General features: G+C 40.0%; 1 protein-coding gene across 2 annotated transcripts in view; it reads right to left on the bottom strand.

Annotated features, from left to right (window-relative positions):
* LOC124869194 (glycine receptor subunit beta-like) overlaps window positions 1-1654 on the bottom strand; it is a 77447-nt gene extending 75793 nt beyond the window's left edge. The window contains exon 1 of one of the 2 annotated variants that reach the window (XM_047366964.1): window positions 1505-1654. The gene's annotated coding sequence lies outside the window, so the exon portion shown is untranslated. The remainder of the gene's footprint in view (window positions 1-1504) is intronic. The other variant, XM_047366963.1, reaches the window with a different exon arrangement.
* Between the last annotated feature and the right edge of the window lie 10633 nt (window positions 1655-12287).

The following is a 12287-nucleotide window of genomic DNA, read 5'->3' as shown; positions in this document are numbered from 1 at the left end:
TGATTTTCATTCAACTAATTTTGTTTGTGGCGGCAAACAAGACAGACATCCCTTTAAAGGCAATAAAAACAACGTAAGTCCGCCTCTCGACGGGCACTACCCCCTCCCCCCACATTTGCTATCCGATTATTAATTGTTTAATTGAAAACATAATTGACAGATAAATTGATTAGCCAAATAATCATTAGTTGCAGCCCTAATTCCTATAACTGCACTGGTATTTTGATGATGAGCTCCAAGTCTTTGAGTTTAGAAGGCCTCTTTGCCATCAACCTAATCTTTACCTCCCTCCATAAATTCTCCATCAAATTCTGGAGTTTTAATAATTTAGGGCTTAACTATACATACTATTGTTTAAAGAATATGTTTAATGTTATCTAGAAGTTATTTGGTACCACAGCATATGTTGGAATACTATTAATTGCAGCTAATTTAAAGCTTATACAATAGAAATCTGTTGTTATCCATAGTAGATGATTACTTTGAATTGGATATTCAATAATTATATTTGTAAAACATATTTTCGTGTCACACATTGCCCTATCTAAGAGGTTGGTACCTATTATGTAATAAAGCAGGAAGGCACAAGGATAACATTCAACCTCCACATAGAAAAGTCTGCACAGCTGAGATTCAAACCAGATACCTTGTTGCTGTAGGGTAACCGTGCTAACCACCGCACTGCTGTGCTGGCCATTAAATCAGTCACGTTACATTAAATCAATGTAAGTGGATATCAGCTCTTACGAAAACACTGCATGCTGTAATACAACCGCATGAAGGAATGACCAAGACAACTTGGTTCTAAAGGAACTGTGAATTTAAGAGTGCTGAAAACACTCCGAAAAAAACACAGTTAATTATGCAGATATGTACAACAGAGTGTTTCTGTTTAGTTTTATTAACACGGGAACCACTGAGTCTGGAAGCCAAAAGGACATTCAGTTTTTGCACATAATAACATTTCCACTGTACAATAGTAATTTGTTGAAATGAATAAATCCCCTCTTTTGTCCTTTATATCCTCCCCTAGACCTATTTATCATTCAGAAGGTTCATTCACAAACTCACTAAAAGAAATTAGAGAAGGATGCCTATAAGGACGAATGTAAAGTGATGGGACAGGGAAGCAGAGGAAGAGGCAGAAGGCTGTACAGTGTGTGCAGGAGGGGTTGGGGGGGGTGGGTACTGCGGCGTTAGACTATACGGGCAAGATGCAATGACACAGCTTGCTGACGCTGTTAAAGTCACACACACACTCTTTCTGTGTCTGACTGCAGGAAAACTGTAGAAACTCGGAAACAGAAGACTACAGGCAGGGGTAGAAACCAGGCTTTTTAAGCACATACATGCTTCCAGGAGAAGCGATAACACCAAAACCCTTTCTGATAACATTAACTAGTTGTCTGCTCTTCTGTCTCTTTCTGTCCCTACATGCATACATAGTCTAGCTACAGAAAACAGTCAGGCTGAAAGACCCATTTTGCAATAATTTGCTTCTTACCTTTGATTAAGTGAACAGTTGAATGTCCTGCATTACAGAGATTGAGTTGGTTCCCACAGTGATGCTGCTGTGGAAGGAGCTAGAGTGCCCGTCCTCTCTGTGCTGCGCTGTCCACTGTGTGTTCCTCTGTCTGCACTGCTCCTTTACTCTGTTCCAAGTTCCCTCGTGCCAGCTTAGAGGTAGCTATACATATAGATAGGTATAGGTATATATATATATATATATATATATATATATATATATATATATATATATATATATATATATATATATATATATATATATATATATATATAGGGAACAACACATGTAACAAATAAGCACACAACCAGAACTATAAGATTAAGAGTGATGCTCCAGTTTCCCTGAGAAGCTATTTTTACAGAAGCTCTTTCTGTTGAATGGACAGCTGATGGAATTTTTACCTAATTGAATATTTTTCAAAAACATGCTTTTTCCCAATGGATAAGTAAGTAAGTAAATAAAATTGATTTCTGAAGCACTTTTCACACATGCAAATGCATTTCTGAATAAAAATGTATTTAGTTGTTTCTTAAAAGAGTCTGTGGAGTATGTGCAGGGTAGGGACAGTGGGACCGCTTTCCAGAGCCTTGGAGCCATTGCCTGAAAAGCCCGGTCTCCATGGGTTTTAAAATGGGTTTGTGGTACCATCAACAACATTTGACTTGAAGAGCTCCGAGTCCTAGATGGAGGATCCAAAAGGTCAGTCAGTCATTTTCTACCGCTTATTCCATAGTGGGTCATGGGGGAGCTGGTGCCTATCTACAGCAGTCTATGGGTGAGAGGCAGGGTACACCCTGGACAGGTCGCCAGGGCAACACACAAACAACCATGCACACACTCATACACCTAAGGGCAATTTACAGAGACCAATTAACCTAACAGGCATGTCTTTGAACTGTGGGAGGAAGCTGGAGTACCTGGTGAGAACCCACGCATGCACGGGGAGAACATGCAAACTCCATGCAAAAAGACCCCCAGACAGGAATTGAACCCAGGACCTTCTTGCTGCAAGGCAACAGTGCTACCAACTGCACCACCATGCAGCCCTGATCCAAAAGGCTTGCCTTGGATTGCCCTGATGGTTAAAATTTTTTTTTTATTAATCTTGAAGTGAACAGGCAGCCAGTGCAGGGAGGCCAGAACAGAAGATATGTTAGCCCTTCTTTTAGTTTTTGTCAACTGCCTAGCTGCAGCCTTCTGCACAGACTGATGGTGAGCCAATGAGCTTTTATTCAAACAAGTAAAAAGACTATTGGTCTACACAGGAAGATAAAAAAGCATGAACAGCCATCTCTAGTTCACTTTATGAACTAACATTTGACAGGGATTGTCAAAAAACAAAGAACTGTCACAGATGACACGCAGATTTCTGAGACTACTTTTCTCAGTAGGAGCTAAAGAAGCAAGATACTGCCTGATTTAAGGAATCCTATCATCAGAGGAAATAATAAGAGTTCTGGTTTTGTTTGCATTAACTGTAAATAATTGTTGTACAGCCATGATTTGATTTCTGACAGACGGTTACTGAGTTCAGACAGTTTGTACATCTCGGATGCTCGAAAAGAGCAATACAATTGTATATAATCAGTATAAGGATGGTGTGACATATTTTTATAGCGTTTTAGGATGCCCCCCAAAGGATACAGATACGATAAAAAGAGGATTTGGCCCAAAACTGAACCTTGAGATACCCCACAAAACAACAGTGCACTATCTGAGTAAACCTGGTTAATAAAAACAGTAAAATACCTTTCTGATAAGTAAGTTTAACACAATGCCAGAAATGCCACAGTCCCTCAGTCCATAAGTACAGTGTGATCCATGTGACAAAGACTAATGTCAAGTCCAATAAAACCAGCACAGAATAGTGACCAGATCTGCCATCATAAAATCACTTGAAATATTTAATAACGATGTCTCTGTAAAGAGCAATTTTCAAAAGCCAGATTGAAAGGTATCCATGATGCCCCCTTTCTCCAAAAAGTGTTGTTCTGCCACAGCCTTCTCAAGGAACCTAGAGATCAGTCTGTGGCTTTCAGGGAGAGAAGGATCCAGATAACGCTTTTTAGCACTGGGCAGAAAACAGATTTTTTTTTTAAATAAAAAAGACACAAAGCTGGAGAAAGATACAAGTTTATCTGTTTTGCAATAACAGGGCCAATACAATCTGGCAGTTTAAGACAGAACCTTAAATACATGAATTTAAAAATAAAAAAGTGTTTTATTTTATATCCAGTCTCATTTAATAGACCCGTTTTTATTGCTCTTGAGATTAGCACCAGTTGCAAAGATTAGTGCATCCATCCCGCCCTTCAGTCCAACCTTGATAACCTTCAGGAAGTTATTGATATCAGGCACTTCCTTGTCCTGCTGGTGGTACATGTGTGGGCTTGTCCTTTCATCTTCATCCTCATTATGTTTCTGCTGTCAAATATATTGACTTCACACTTCATCATCAGGAGCCATTTTCTAATGTTCTCCTGGGTTTTTGCTGTTTCATCCTGGATGGTAGCTCTTTGACCACTTTGCCCTGCCACTTAAAGGGTTGATATTCAGTTGTTGGGTAAAGCCCTTTGTTCATTGGAAAGGCCGTTTTGTCTTAGCCTGCCTTAGTCGATAATTTTTCAAAACCTCCTTCTGGTGTAATTAAAGCCGCACATTTTTTGGGGGGGTATGTCTCTACCAGCCTTGAACCTGTAGAACATTTTGGCCTATTCTTCTTTGTAAAACAGCTCAGGCTCAGTCAAGTTAGATGGAGAGCTTCTGTGAACATCAATTTTTCAAATCTTGCCACATATACTCAAATGGGTTTAGGTCTGGACTTTGACTGAGCCATTTTAACAACTGAGTTTGCTTTTATCTAAATCATTACATTGTAGCTCTGATTGCATGTTTTGGGTTGTTGTTCTGCTGGAAGGTGAAACTTCTCCTCAGTTCCAGGTCTTTAGATGACTCAAGATGGTTTTCTCCCAGGAGTTTTCTGTATTTAGCTCCATTTATCTCTGGGTCAACTCTGGTCACCTTCACTGTCCCTGCTGAAGAAAGCATCCTCACAGCATGATGCTGCTATCAACATGTTGCTTAAAATGTTGGGTTCAGGATAAAGTGCAGTGTTGGTTTTTCACTACAAAAACTATTTGTATATAGGTCAAAAAGTTTAATTTAGCACTTTAACAGATTTCCTGTGTCTCTTACATGTTTTTTTGACAAACTGCAAGTGGGTCTTTTTATGGCTTTCTTTTCACCATGACATGACACACTTGTAGACTGTGACTAATAGTTGTTCTGTCAACAGATTCCCTTCCAGAGTTACCATGGGCCTCTTGGCTGCCACTGTGATTAATGCTCCCCTTTGCCAGTCTGCCAGTTTAGTTGGACAGCCATGTCTTTAGTACGTTTGCAGTTGGTCCATCCTCTGTCCATTGTCAGATGAATGATTGAACAGAGTTCTGTGAGATGTTTAAAGCTTGGTATATTGTTTTTTAACTGAAACCCTGCTTTAAACATCTTCACCACTTCCTCCTTGACCTGCCTGCTGTGTTCCTTGGTTTTTATGATGCTGTTTGTTCTCTATTGTTCTCTAACAAACCTTTGAGGCCAGAAACAGAACATCTGCATTCATATTCAGATTAAATTAAACTCAAAAGGAATCTATTTACTGATAGCAACAATAAACTTTATTTAGGGGTAGCTGTTAAATGGGCTAAATACTGGGCTAAATAAAAATTAATTTTATTTGTAAACCTTGCGTGATTTAGATTCACATCAGTTATGCACTACTTTGTGTTGGTCTATCACATTATTTAAAAAAAAATGCATTAAGTTGGTCATTGACTGCCTTTTACTTCATAGTTTCACACACTGGAGCTTCTTAAATGGCAAAAATCTATTTGGACTTGTTCAATGATTTCTGTAACTAATTGAACTCTACATGATGTTGCTAACCGAAAAAATACCAGTTAGTTATTTAGTTAGGGTACAAACAGACCTAATTTGATCCTGGAATGCACAACGCATTCTGGAAATCTGGGTCGCCAATAATGCAAATTCAAGCATTGACTATGTTAAAACGAACTCTATTTCTTTCACCAAATCTTATCAAATAAACACTGTTATGTTGCCTCCTCATAGGTGTAAGATTACTAACATAAGTTCCAGATTTCTGTAAAAAGAAAATGTATTTTTCCCCTCTTATTCACTTTGGGCACTAATGTGTGTTAGGCTCTCAAATGATCTCAATCAAATACATTGATGTTTGTGGTTATAGAACAAAATAAAAGGCTAAGAGGGTCTTGGTTGTGGCCTCTTCATGGTTGCCATTTGCCCGATAGATCCAAAGATACTTTTAGCTGTACTGAACATCTGCAATGTCTCTGACTTTCCAATGTCACTGCTACAAATCATGGTGAGATCAGTGACGCAAGGTGTCACTCATTCCTGACATACATCCTGATGTAATATACATAAAGGTGGCAGCAGATGGATTGCTTGATTTTATAGCAAGTAGTCACTGTGGGCGTTCTTTCTTTAAACTGGTTCCAGTCCTAACCAGTACTAGAGCTTAGTGCCAGTTCTTGTAGCTCATATTATGAAGGTTTCCTCAAAGAGCCGTTGTAGATGCTGATGGCTGTGGGCAGGAAGGATCTCCTGTAGCGCTCCATCTTACAGCAGATCTGAAGAAGCCTCTGACTGAAGACACTGATGATGTAGGACAGTCTCATGAAGAGGATGCTCAGGGTTCTCCATAATGTTCTTCATTTTATGAAGAATCCTTCTTTCCACAATGATCTCCAGAGGTTCCAGAGGAGTCCCCAGAACAGAGGCAGCCTTTTTTATCAGCTTGTTGAGCTTTTTTAAGTCCCTGGCTCTGATGCTGCTTCCCCAGCAGATGATGACAGAAGAGATCACACTTTCCACAACAGACTTATAGAAGATATGCAGCATCTTGCTGCAAACACTGAAGAACCTAAGCTTCCTCAAGAAGTACAGTCTGCTCTGTCCCTTCTTGTAGATGGTTTCACAGTTGCATCTCCACTCCAGTCTGTTGTCCAGGTGAACACCGAGGTATTTATACTACTCCACCACCTCCACTTCTTCTCCCTTGATGAAAATATTGTCTGACCTATTCCTGTTTCTCTTAAAATCTACAATCATCTCCTTTGTTTTATTCACGTTCAAGATGAGATGATTGTTTCCACACCATGCCACAAAGTGGTCACCACTTTCCTGTACTCAGCTTCTTCTCCATCTCTGATCCACCCCACAACTGCAGAATCATCTGAGTATTTCTGCAGGTGACAGGAGTCTGTCTTGTACTGGAAGTCTGAGGTGTACAGAGTGAAAAGGAATGGTGAGAGTACCGTCCCCTGTGGTGCTCCTGTGCTGCTGACTACCTGGTTAGACTCACAACCCTTCAGTCTCTCAAACTGTGGTCTGTTTGTCAGGTAGTCTTTGATCCAGGAGATTGTTGAGGCCTCCACCTGAGTCTTCTGGAGTTTCTGACAAAGCAAATCAGGTTGGATTGTATTAAATGCACTGGAGAAATCAAAGAACATGATCCTCACAGTGCTGCTGACTTTGTCCAGATGACAGTGGGTTTGTTGAAGCAGGTCTTTGATGGCATCTTCAACTCCAACTACACAGCGATAAGCAAACTGAAGGGGGTCCTGATGGTTTACTGTTTGCTTACTCAGGTGGGCCAACAGGAGTCTCTCTAGGACCTTCATGATGTGAGATGTCAGGGCAACGGGTCTATAGTCATTGAGGAATGATGGGCGAGTTTTCTTTCGTACCAGAAGAAGACAGGTGTTCCGCAACACTGGAACCTTCTTCTGGGCCCCGCTAAGGTTGAAGAGGTGCTGAAGAATCCCACAGAGCTGCTCTGCACAGCCCTTCAGGACTCTAGGGCTGACACCTGAAGACCTGCAGTCTTATTCCAATTCAGTCTCTCCAGTTGCATCTTCACCTGACTTCTTGAGACACACTGGTGGAAGGTCCTTCTCAAAATATTAGCATATTGTGATAAAGCTCATTATTTTCCATAATGTAATGATGAAAATTTAACATTCATATATTTTAGATTCATTGCACACTAACTGAAATATTTCAGGTCTTTTATTGTCTTAATACAGATGATTTTGGCATACAGCTCATGAAAACCCAAAATTCCTATCTCACAAAATTAGCATATTTCATCCGACCAATAAAAGAAAAGTGTTTTTAATACAAAAAACGTCAACCTTCAAATAATCATGTACAGTTATGCACTCAATACTTGGTCGGGAATCCTTTGGCAGAAATGACTGCTTCAATGCGGCGTGGCATGGAGGCAATTAGCCTGTGGCACTGCTGAGGTCTTATGGGGGCCCAGGATGCTTCGATAGCGGCCTTTAGCTCATCCAGAGTGTTGGGTCTTGAGTCTCTCAACGTTCTCTTCACAATATCCCACAGATTCTCTATGGGGTTCAGGTCAGGAGAGTTGGCAGGCCAATTGAGCACAGTGATACCATGGCCAGTAAACCATTTACCAGTGGTTTTAGCACTGTGAGCAGGTGTCAGGTCGTGCTGAAAAATGAAATCTTCATCTCCATAAAGCTTTTCAGCAGATGGAAGCATGAAGTGCTCCAAAATCTCCTGATAGCTAGCTGCATTGACCCTGCCCTTGATAAAACACAGTGGACCAACACCAGCAGCTGACACGGCACCCCAGACCATCACTGACTGTGGGTACTTGACACTGGACTTCTGGCATTTTGGCATTTCCTTCTCCCCAGTCTTCCTCCAGACTCTGGCACCTTGATTTCCGAATGACATGCAGAATTTGCTTTCATCCGAAAAAAGTACTTTGGACCACTGAGCAACAGTCCAGTGCTGCTTCTCTGTAGCCCAGGTCAGGCGCTTCTGCCGCTGTTTCTGGTTCAAAAGTGGCTTGACCTGGGGAATGCGGCACCTGTAGCCCATTTCCTGCACACGCCTGTGCACGGTGGCTCTGGATGTTTCTACTCCAGACTCAGTCCACTGCTTCCGCAGGTCCCCCAAGGTCTGGAATCGGCCCTTCTCCACAATCTTCCTCAGGGTCCGGTCACCTCTTCTCGTTGTGCAGCGTTTTCTGCCACACTTTTTCCTTCCCACAGACTTCCCACTGAGGTGCCTTGATACAGCACTCTGGGAACAGCCTATTCGTTCAGAAATTTCTTTCTGTGTCTTACCCTCTTGCTTGAGGGTGTCAATAGTGGCCTTCTGGACAGCAGTCAGGTCGGCAGTCTTACCCATGATTGGGGTTTTGAGTGATAAACCAGGCTGGGAGTTTTAAAGGCCTCAGGAAGGTGTTTAGAGTTAACTCGTTGATTTAGATGATTAGGTTCATAGCTCATTTAGAGACCCTTTTAATGATATGCTAATTTTGTGAGATAGGAATTTTGGATTTTCATGAGCTGTATACCAAAATCATCCGTTTTAAGACAATAAAAGACCTGAAATATTTCAGTTAGTGTGCAATGAATCTAAAATATGTGAATGTTAAATTTTCATCATTACATTATGGAAAATAATGAGCTTTATCACAATATGCTAATATTTTGAGAAGCACCTGTAGAAGAAGTACATGGCTGAGGTGGAAGATAAAACATTTGAGGTGTGACAGAAAACCTGTGGATCAAAGGAGGATGGGATGTCTGTTTGGCGATGAGCAGGAGAGGAGGATGCTGAGCTTGTTTCTAAACTGAACCTATTGAAGAATGTGTTCAGTTCATTGGCTCTGTCCAGACATCCATCAGTCTGATCATCCTTCTGCTTGAAGCCTGTGATCTTCTCCATCCCTGACCAAACATCTGTGAAATTGTTCTCTTGGAGCTTGCTCTCCAGCTTCTTCTTGTACACCTCCTTGATGTCTCTTATCATGACTCTAAGTTGCTTCTGTATATAGTACAGACCAAAAGGTTGGACACACCTTCTCATTCAAAGAGTTGTCTTTATTTTCATGACTATGAATATTATAGCTTCACGCTGAAGTTATCAAAACTATTAATTAACACATGTGGAATTATATACTGAACAAAAAAGTGTGAAACAACTGAAAATATGTCTTATATTCTAGGTTCTTCAAAGTAGCCACCTTTTGCTTTGATTACTGCTTCGCACACTCTTGGCATTCTGTTGATGAGCTTCAAGAGGTAGTCACCTGAAATGGTTTTCACTTCACAGGTGTGCCCTGTCAGGTTTAATAAGTGGGATTTCAAGCCTTATAAATGGGGTTGGGACCATCAGTTGTGTTGTGCAGGAGATGGATACAGTACACAGCTGATAGTCCTACTGAATAGACTGTTAGAATTTGTATTATTGCAAGAAAAAAGAGTTAAGTAAAGAAAAACGAGTGACCATCATTACTCTTGGCAAATCATAATCGATGGAAGAGATGGTTTGAACTTCCTCCCTCTCTCTCTTCTCTTTGCTCCTGCTCTGTATCCATGGCGTCTCCTTTTCAACTCATCAGGGATTTGGGATTGTAGTTGAAGTATTATTGGAGCTTCTGAGATATCCCGGATGTAATAGACAACCCCATTGCCATGGCAGTGCATCAAGTAAAGTGTTTTAGAGAGTGACAACCAATTAGAATGTTGTGAGTGATGTGTTTAAATGTCAGCAATAAAAAAGTGAGATTCTACATTTGGAAGTCATATTGGCACTAGAATAACTGAAGACCTTGTCTTTTATCTTCCTCTTGCTTGTTTCCTTATTTGCAATTGTGCTGTTTTGTGCAGCAGAGAGCTTTTATAACAAAGACTGATTTTATCTGGAAATGTAGTTCTTTAATCCATTGACAAAAACATTGTTAGTTGAAATAACAGGTTTGACTCTCATTAGCATCAGCATTTATAAACAGTGAATAGGCACCGTGGTGCCACGGTGTAGCTCCTAATTATGGAAAACGACCACCTATCTGATATGAATTAGCTGGTGGGAGAAGAACTGGCCCTGATCCAACTTTGGTTTGGTCTGGTTTAACCATCTGAAAACTGTGAGCTTTTACTTTAAAGGCAAATTTTTCCAAAACCAGTTTGGTGGAAAAACACTAGTTTTGTGTGTTTCCAGTGCTAACCCAGGACCAGAGCGGGCTTATAGTGCCAATTTTACAAATAGCACAGGCCCCACCATTTTAAACACAGAAACTATTGCTTTCATTGGGCATTGAGGCAGAGTTTGAGGATACCGACGGTCAGCTAAAATCAGTTAAATTCTGTTCAGTCTTAATGAACTCAGGTCAGTTCATTTACATAAAGCCAACCACCACAAACCTGTGCTAAAGGCCTGGTGCAAAATAAACAGGTCCAATTCTTATCTTGTTACAGGTTTTCTGAAACAGTCCAGTTTGTTCTATTAAATCTCATATAGTCAGATTTAAAATTAGTTCAGTGACACACACTCAAATTCTACCGAAGGGTAAAAATGAGTTGCACATTTTCAACTTATCTTTAACTGATCAAATCTTACCGTTGCATGAGTTGGAGTGGAGCTCTTAAACTTAGGGTTATTGTGTTACTCGGATTATTTGGAACTGCATACTAGTATGCACGCTGTTCCAGAGCTAGAACCATTATTAATCCCAGTGTTCATACTGGGATTACCCTTTATGTGGCAGTGATGTCATGCTTCCTTCCCTCTTGTCATTTCCTCTCAGCACTGAGTGGGTCTTTACTCATCTTACATTAATTTCAGGAACAAGCATCATATCAAATAAAGGCTACAGTGTGCTACAGTGAGTGAGTGAACCTTTTAAATGGCATTCACCGACGGTGTGCGCCAATGAGCCATAACATTATGTTCACTGACAAGTGAAGTGAAAATCCAATTATCTTGTTACACCGATGCCAACAGTGGGAGGAACACATAATGTATTTGAATGATAGATAATTAAATGCTAGGATTTTGTGATAGAAGCAGAAAAAAGGGTTTGTGAGTGTTTAACTGTGGTCAGATTGTTCTAGCTGAATACCTCTTGGTCTGTTTAGGGTGTTATGTTCAGAACTGAGTAGACATGGTCTCACAGATACAAACTAATGAACCTGCGATGGGATCAGTGGCTACTATGCTACAGTTTGCTCAGTGTTGCTTAATTTAGTAGAACAGTTAGTGGTTTTATTGTTACTTATACAATCCCTATATGCAGTATGTGGACTAAAATACATAAATCAGAAAATGCAAACACAGTTCTTTGTTGTATTTTAAGAAATGAAAAGTTATATTTTTAACACCAGATACCCAAATGTCATGTCAGGCTCCTGTAAATAGGGTCAAGATATTTAGAAGCTGCATTTAGTTTTTCATATAGAGAGTATAGTATGTAGTTACCTGCCTCCTGTGTTTATACATGAACAGTTTGGTCAGACTGTTTCACATTCCACAGACTGCTACATAATTATCAAAATGCCAAAATGCCACAATTTAATACCTAATTTGTAAAATATAGATTTTTAGAAGAAATATTTTTTTAAATGAGGTAAATACAGGTGCTTCTCAAAATATTAGCATATTGTGATAAAGCTCATTATTTTCCATAATGTAATAATGAAAATTTAACATTCACATATTTTAGATTCATTGCACACTAACTGAAATATTTCAGGTCTTTTATTGTCTTAATACAGATGATTGTGGCATACAGCTCATGAAAACCCAAAATTCCTATCTCACAAAATTAGCATATTATTAAAAGGGTCTCTAAACGAGCTATGAACCTAATCATCTGAATCAACGAGTTAAC

The sequence above is a fragment of the Girardinichthys multiradiatus genome, chromosome 5, assembly GCF_021462225.1.
Source record: "Girardinichthys multiradiatus isolate DD_20200921_A chromosome 5, DD_fGirMul_XY1, whole genome shotgun sequence".
NCBI lineage: Eukaryota > Metazoa > Chordata > Actinopteri > Cyprinodontiformes > Goodeidae > Girardinichthys > Girardinichthys multiradiatus.
Note: the sequence above shows the minus strand (reverse complement) of the source record. Positions and strands in the feature narration are given on the sequence as shown.